Raw genomic sequence first — 8,877 nt, 5'->3', positions numbered from 1 at the left:
GATTCCAGATCCAACAAGGACCTACTGTATAGCATAGGGAACTATATTCAATATCTTGTAATATCCTATAAAGGAAAATCTGGAAAATAATATGTGTGTGTGTTTGTGTGTTTAACGAATCACTTTGCTGTAAACATAAACATCGTAAATCAACTATACTTCAATTAAAAAAAAGACTTCAAATCTTGTTGGAGGGAGGAGGCCTACAAAAAGGAAAAGTGCAAGCCCTAACTCAGGATATTATTTGATAAATGTCCAAAAGAATTGCAGGGCAAGGGTTTCCACCATGGTCCAACAGGATCGGTGGCATCTTGGGAGCCCCGGGTCTCAGGTTCGATCCCTGGCCTGGCACAGTGTGTTAAGGATCTGGCATTGCCACAGCTGCAGCTTAGGTTATGACTGGGGCTCACATCTGATCCCTGGCCTGGGAGCTCCATGTGCTGCGGGCAGCCAAAAATGAAAAAAAAAAAAAAAAAAAAGGATTACAGGGCATTTCATCAGAAATTAAAGAACAATGTTATTCTTGGTTCTAGGAATATAATAATAAATAAGACATGCAAAGTTTCTGCCATCATGCAGGCTACGTACTACCTTGGGAGGAGAGTGAGGGAGGAAAATAAACATGCCAATAAATTTCCAAAATTCATACAAATAAGGATACAAGTGATGAAAAAATAGACCAAGGTGATGAGCTGGGGAGGTAGGTGATACTGCCACCACCTCTGGGAAGATAACACTGATGCTGGGCAGTCAGCCAGGTGGCAGTGGGGTCAGCCAGGTGAGGAAATGAGCCAGCCGAGTAAGAAAGTGGGCCGGCCAGGTGAGGAAGGCTAAGGCTGGGAACCAGCTAGAAGAGAGGATGAGGTTGGAGGGAGGCAAGGGTGGATCATCTAGGGCTGGATTTTGCTTGCTTTTGGTATATGTATGAATCACTTGGAGATCTTGACAAAATGTAGACAGGATCCTGTCTGACAGGATCCAAAATGTAACCAGTATCCTGATTCGGTAGACATGTGTTAGGGGGGAAGGGGAAATTCTGCATTTCTTTCTTTCTTTTTTTTTTAATGGTGTCACATGGTTTATTAAGCTGTGCCTTAGTACAAGCACTGGGGTTTGCCCATGGTGCTCTTACAAAGCCCTGATGTTCTGCCAGTTTTTCTTGAGCAATGACACCAGGAAGTTGACAGCTAAGTGGATGCTGTCATCATCTGTCATCTTCATGTTGCTGACAGCCACTGCCAGGCACAGCAACTTCTTCATCTGGAACTTGATCATGGACTTCACTTCATCAATTTGGGCCATCATAGTCTTGTTGTGGGTCAGCAAGAAAGGGAACTTTCCAGGCTTATTCAGGCCTGGGCCCAATATTCATAGGATTTACTTGATTAGAGACTCTGAAGCCAAAAAAACCATCATACTTTTTGCTCAGCCTGTTTTTTTTTTTTCTTTTTTTTCTTTTTGGGGCCACACCCACATCATATAGAAGTTCCCAGGCTAGGAATCAAATCAGAGCTGCAGCTGCCAGCCTACACCACAGCCACAGCAACGCCAGACTCGAAACACATCTGTGACCTACACCACAGTTCAAGGCAACTCCAGATCCTTAACCCACTGATCAAGGCCAGGGATCGAACCTACAACCTTATGGATACTAGTGGGGTTTGTTACCACTGAGTCATGACAGGAACTCCATTGGCCAGTTTCTTGACCACTTTCTTATTCCTGTTGAGTTTCTTCAGTGCCTCGATGTCCATGTGTGGGATATCCAGAGCCTTGGCCTCATCACCATCCAGAACACACACGGAGAACTTGGGGCAGGGAGTAGACTTGAGCCTGATGGTGCCCAAGATGTGTTTGTCCTTCTGAGGGTCATAATTCTTCAGGGTGAATTGAAGCTCCACCTTCTCCAATAACTTCTGGCACTTGCATTGGTTCCCATGCAGGACCTCCCACACCGCCTCTAGAGGGTGTCCTGGGAGACTTTGCTGCTCATGTTGCCTGGCACAGCAATAACTAGAAAAGCAGATTCTGCATTTCAGACAAGGTGATGTGATGTCCCTCCTCCAGCCACACTCAGAGTAGCAAAGACCAGAGCCTTGGTCTTCCAACTGGCCTCACAAGAATCACCTGGAGAGAGCTGGCCCCACTCACAGGTGACTGTAATGTGCACAGAGGGTTGAGAACTACTGTTGGGCATCTCAGTTGGGCTAAGTGTGAGGGTTATGTTGTCTCTGCCATTGGAAGGGGTAAGCGCCTCCGATTGGCTTCCGGAGAAGGTGTTCTGTGGTGGACCAGAAGTCAGGTTTGAGCTAGACAGTGACAGGTATTACGTTCAAAGAGACAGAGGTTCAAAGAGGTCCATTTGGAATGGATAAAAGGTACAACCCAGGTTTCTCAGCCTTTGCCTTCTTAACATTTTGGACCGCATGATGCTTTGCCTTGAGAGCTGTCTTTGTTACATAGACATCTCCATCCACCAGCTGCAAGTAGAACGTCCTCTCTGTCCAGAAACAACCAGACATGTCTCCAGACATTGCACCATGTCTGCTGGTGGGTATACAGACCCCAGTTGAGAACCTCTGACATAAACAAAGATATAGAACCAGGAAAGTCAGAGATATACCCATTAAACTGATGTTCAATAAATATTTGTGGTTAATTGCTCTGGAAACCAGTCAGCTTTGGGGATATGTCCCCCTCTGAAGGCAGATGAAGCCCATGCTTAGGGCATCAGCGAAAACAAAAGGCTTTTTGAAAAGAAAAAAAAATGACCCTGAAAAAAAAGAAAAAAAAAATACATCCAAGTAGACAACATGGGAAGAATCAGAGTTCTGTTAGTCTTCCTTATACTTATTTTATGCCTTAATGTTTCTGTGTTTAAAAAAGAATGAGCTACATGTAGAAACATAGATACATTCAACGACGTTGAAGGCAGACACGAGAGTTGATTGTGTTCCAATCCGTTATGTGAAGTTGGAGAACAGGAAAAAGTCATTCAGAGTTTTGAAGTCAGATTTGTGATTCCACTTAAGATAGCATGGGCAGGGGGCAGGGCGGGTGACTGACTAGGATGGGGTCCAAGGGAAGCTTCTGGGAACTGGAAATATTTGCTCTCTGGAACTACGTGGTGGCTCTGTGAATGAATACAGGTATATAATTCATTGAGTTGCATCCTGGAGATTTGTGCCTGTGATATATGTTATATAGACATAGAAGACCTCCTTTTTACTGAGCTTAGAGCTTCGAAAGTGATTTCCTAGTCTGACCCAGAGAATGCCTGGTTTAATTTTGGCTGGATGGAAAGAGCGATGGCATGTTATTGTTGGTCAGGTGCAGAGCATGGTGGAGGAGCCTTAAGATGAAAAGGCAAGGGTCAACACAGGGAGCACCGTCCGGTCCATGAGGTGTCTAGATTTCTGCTGCTGGAGAAATAAAACACACTCTTGTAAACGGCTGGGATGTCTTGCCCCTTTATGCTGTCCAAACAGGCTTGAAGGAGCTGTATCTGCAAATCCCCTCCCTGAGAGAGAGCAGCTGACAGCTCAAATTGGGCTCTTGGCATCAAAAAAACAAAACAAAAAAAACAAACAAACAAAAAAAGGAGATGAATTGATGGGTGAAGAGAGGGATGGATAGAGAGACCAAGGGTTATTCAGATGGAGTTAATGTTAATTATAGCCTCCAGTGTGTGGGCACTGGTTGTCCTCTTTACAAAACTTCCCATTTTTTCCCTATTTTTTTGAAAGCTTTCATAATAAAATCAGGGGAGAAATCAAGCCCCTTGGTGCCAAGCTGAAACACCCCAAGAATTTATACAATGTAGCAAACACCATTTTAAGCTCCATTATGTTTTGCCATTGTTAAAATCATTAGCAGAGTTCCCTGGTGGCCTAGAGGTTAAGGATCTGGTGTTGTCACTGCTGGGGTGTGGGTTCAATTCCTGGCCCAGTACTTCTGCCTGCCAAGGGTATGGGCAAAAAATATAAAATAAAATAAAATAAAAAGTAAAATAATTACCAATGAGGTTATATTGCCATGTAATCTAAAACAAAATATCCAAATTCATTTCTGGAAGTAAACTTTTCTCTCCTTGTTTTTTGGCCACACCATAGCATAAGGAGCTCCCAGGCCAGATGTCAGATCTGAGCCACTGTGCCACTTACACCGCAGCTGCAGTAACACCAGATCCTTAACCCAGTGTTCAGGGCTGGGGATCAAACCTGCCACCTGGCGCTGCACAGACAGCATTGAATCCCACTGTGCCACAGTGGGAACTCCAGGAAGTAAACATTTCTAATGTTGAGATGACTTCTAGAGAAAAGACTTCTAAAAACCTTTTTGAGAATTTTATTTACAAAAAATGCATTGACGTATAGTTGATTTATGATATTAATTTCTGCTGCATAGCAAAATGATTAAGTTATCCATATATCCATATATTTATATTCTTTCTCATATTCTAAGTCTTTATAGCAACTTGGGGGCAATATAGAATTCTTATTAAATTCAGCTGTCCAGAAAAAAATAATGCCTGGCCTCTCCTTCCTAAAGATGCCCAATTAAGGATGAAATGAATGACTGTTTTCTTTCCTCGTGCAACTCTGTTATGAGCGGCTGAGTTGGGATGAGAACCCTGCGCTTCAGCCGCTGGGATCCCATGAGGTCACTGGAGGGAGTGAAAAGAATCGTGGCTGCCCTCGGGGATGGGGGGGCGGGCTCTGTCCTCTGGGGTGGGAAATTTAACAAAGGAATACATTTCAAAGGAGACACCGTGTTTTCCACTCTTTTTCTGAAGTGTTTTCAAACACATGCCCCGCTAAAAATTCTTAGAAGTAAGAAAAGGAAGCATTTCTCAGACAACCCCTGAAGCGGCTGACAATTCAGAGAGGAAAAGATGGGGTTAGATTTGAAAGACATGAATCCCAATCCATTCTCACCGTAGGAGGACTTGATTTCTTTTTGCCCCACCCACTGGGTCTCCACTTTGAAATGCTCAGTACAAAAGATTTGGACTAATGCCCTACTTGCGTGCATCCTCTCCTAAAATGTGACAAGTCTTATTTCCGTCTTACCCCAAGCCAGTGTTGCAGCACCTTCATTACCAAAGGATGTTGCATCCACTTAAACTCACACATCTCCAGAAGGTGATGGTGAAAGTAAATTATAAAGCAATATAAGGCAGGTTTTTTTTCCTTTCTCTTTTTCAGTGGGTGAATGTGTGTTGCATTTGTAAAGCAGTATGCATAGCTCTATTAAAAGAAATCAAACATTTTTCAGGGAAAATAGTGAAATTTCCCCCACCTCTGATCTTCCCCCCCTTCTGTCTCTTCCTCCCTCTTCTGACTACCCCCTGCCCTCTATCTCTTTCCCTGGAGATAACAGATGGGTATGAATCCTTTAGGATGGGCAGGAAGAGAAATAAGTAAATTTGGATTTTATGCATGTGACTATGACTATTTTAAAAGAAATGTTTGTAGGACGAGTGTAAAGGAAAGCATTTAAATTAGGTTTTGGCATGAAAATGCCTCTTGTTCATGACGGATCATCAGTCAAGATTCTTACAAAGAAGGAAAGGTGATGCTTGAGAGGTTTTCAATTTAATTGGGCTTTACTTGCATATACTTTGTTACTCAGTGAAATTTTTCATAATTTAAGTATATTTAAAATTTATTTTCATTTATAATTATTTTAAAATCACATGTACAGTTTATACAGTCTATATAATGTAGATTACATGATATAGTATGAGGCATCAACCTTATAGAGATTATTATTACAAACTACAGTATATAGTAGTATACTGTAGTATACTATATAATACTATATAGTAGTATAGTAATACTAATAATATAATAGTATATATTATATAGTATGCTATAGTAATACTAATAATATTATAGTATTATACTACTATAGCACTATATAGTATATATTATATAGCATGCTATAGTAATACCAATAATGTAGTATTATACTACTGTAATACTATATAGTATATATTATATAGTATGCTATAGTAATTCCAATATTATAGTATTATACTACAATAATACTATATAGTATATAGTATGCTATATTATATATAGTATATATTATTATATACTATTAGTATATTATTAAATTATTATTATATATAGTATAGGTCAATAACATATATGGGGAATGTGTGTGTGTTTAACGTTGTGGTTAAATTCTGGCTACCTCCTTTAAGAATTCCAACCTATGAGTTCCCTGATGGCTCCAAGCATTCAGGATCCAGCATTGTCAGTGCCGTGGCTCAGGTCACAGCAGTGGCACAGGTTTGATACCTGGCCCTGGAACTTCCACAGGCAGCAGGCACAGCTTAGAATTCTAAGCTAATACTAAAGATGATTTATGATATTACTAATATTATCAAGCCAAAAACTTACCTAAAATATTCAACTTAGGCTTTCTGATTGCTGATGTTATATCCCCAAAGAGAGGCAATTTTTTCTTGCAAAGAGATGGTCTAAATTTTTTATTTTGAAAAAAACCACAATAATATCCTCCCAGTGAGAAAGCTTCTGTGCAAGCAAGATGTCAGGTTGCAGGGCTGGTGTAACTCATTGGTGACTAGGTGTTTTCTTGAACACCACCCCCCTGCTTGGCTGACCATTTCCCCAGAATATTTAGAATAAACATGCTTGACCAAGGGCCTTGAATTTCTCCCAAGTGTCAAAAGCCTCCACCTTAGTATGTTTGTTTTATGAGCTCAGACTTTGTATCCATAAGAAATCTTTCAGAGAATCAAATGCTCAGGTTAGCTACGGTACACACGCTGTCATCACCCACTATCTCTTCTGTTCTGCTGGAAAAAACTGGAGCAGAATCAGGGTTTTGTTTTGGGTTTTTTTTGTTTTTGTTTTTTCTTTTGGCTACACTCACAGCATGAAGAAATTCCTGGGTCAGGGATCGAACCTGCACCACAGCTGCGACAATGCCAGATGTTTGACCACTAGCCACCAGGGAACTTAGGTCATTTTTTTGGTGGGGGGCACACCCATGGCATATAGAAGTTCCCAGGCTAGGGGTTGAATTGGAGCTACAGCTGCCAGTCTACACCACAGCCACAGCAACTCAGGATGCGAGTGGTGTCTGCAACCTATACCAAAGCTCATGGCAATGCCTGATGCCTAACCCACTGAGTGGGGCCAGGGATTGAACCCGTGTCCTCATGGATACTAGTTGGGTTTGTTACTGCTGAGCCACGATGGGAGCTTCTCAGGACATTATTTTAATGAGCATCACATTACCCTGTTCTATGCTGTTTTTGTCAAGCCCTGACATCCACCCAGACATATATGAATGTAAATGTCATGTAATCTGAATATAGCATAAAGAAAAATTTGATGATGAAATGACATATTAGAGTCTAAGAATCTCTCACTTCAATGTGTATGAATATCTGTCAATGTGTCCTTTGAATTCAAAAGTACCTTCATGGCAGTTTTGTAGATGAACACAGATACACCTGGAGAGATCACCATGATTGGGTAACTAAAAATATTTTTCAGCATGCATGCGCATGCACACACACACACACACACACACTGTATTCTGCAGGTTCCTGAGGAAGACCTCCTGGATCTGAATTCTGCTCTGATGCATATGTTCTTGAGCTATCTCTCCATATTTGCATTCCCCAGTTTCCTCATCCGTGAAATGGGAGTAGCTTGTGTCTCCAGAGCATTGCTGTAATAATCACACAGTACCCTCTCCATAGCTTTGACGTCTGCATCTCGGCCACTTCTGGAGAACTGACTTCAATGAGATGCCTGGCTTCGTGGGAATGTGTCATCCCTTAGTTTATTCAACCCTGGAAGCAGGACAATGGGAAGTGAGAAAGAGATTTCCTGTCCAGGTGCAGGCTGCCCTTTCACCTCCAAGGTCACACTGCTGACCGCAGCCAGCAGGCGGGCGAGGACCCCTCCTGCCATTCTCTCTTTGTTTCTTTTTGCCCTTCTTGCTTGAGTAAAGGACTCAGGGGGCAGAGGAAACATGCCACATTTGAGGGAAAAGGAGGAAATGCTGTAACTCTTCCCAGAACTCTAAGGATGAATCCTAAAACCAATAATCTACTTTGAAAAGGGTGGCTCTAAGAACAATCAAGGCATGACCTGTAAGAGCCATGTCATTCCCAGCAGACCTGCCGACCACACCGTCACCCAGTTCAGAGGGACAAGTTGCCTTATATGAACATGAAGCAAGTCCTTAGTTAAAACAATTTGAGAGTTTCAAAATACTCTGCATTCTAAATTGGGTCATAGGGTGCTTAAATGCTATTATTATTACTGCCACCACTAACAGTCATATCGGACACCAAGTTAATCATTTGGAACCAGTAGAAATAACTTATTGCTCAACTAATGTTTCTTAACCAGGAAAAGCTTACTTGTGGTTTTCTGTACAACTGGAAGCTTACACTATTTATTTGCAATTCCTCTGGACACCTATATCAGTCAGGATGGTCTAGGTTATGCTTCAGTAACTAATAAATAAACACAATTCTCAGTGCCGTAAAGAACAAAATTTGTCTTATTCTTGATAAGAGTCCTTTGGGACTTGGATGCGGTGAAGCAGCCCTTATCTGCACTGGGGAGGGGTCCCTCAGGTAGAGGGGAAGAGGGAAAATGCAGGAGACCAAGTCCTGATTGGCAAGCTTCCTGTGGCAAGTTTCAAGTGTCTCCTCCACACACATTTCATTGACTAGACCCTGTCACGTGACTGCCTTCTATCTCCAGGGAGTGAGAAAGTACATCTTACCAACTGCAAGATGGAGGAAAGTGAAACTAGTGGGTAAAGAATGCCCACAGGTCATTGCCATGGTCACCTTGCATCATCCAAACCCCTGGCTAA

At 42.0% G+C, this 8,877-nt stretch overlaps 1 pseudogene; it reads right to left on the bottom strand.

Annotated features, from left to right (window-relative positions):
* On the bottom strand, positions 1,095-1,993 carry LOC100511596 (annotated as a pseudogene).

Source organism: Sus scrofa, chromosome 14, assembly GCF_000003025.6.
Source record: "Sus scrofa isolate TJ Tabasco breed Duroc chromosome 14, Sscrofa11.1, whole genome shotgun sequence".
NCBI classification, from domain to species: Eukaryota; Metazoa; Chordata; class Mammalia; order Artiodactyla; family Suidae; genus Sus; species Sus scrofa.
Note: the sequence above shows the minus strand (reverse complement) of the source record. Positions and strands in the feature narration are given on the sequence as shown.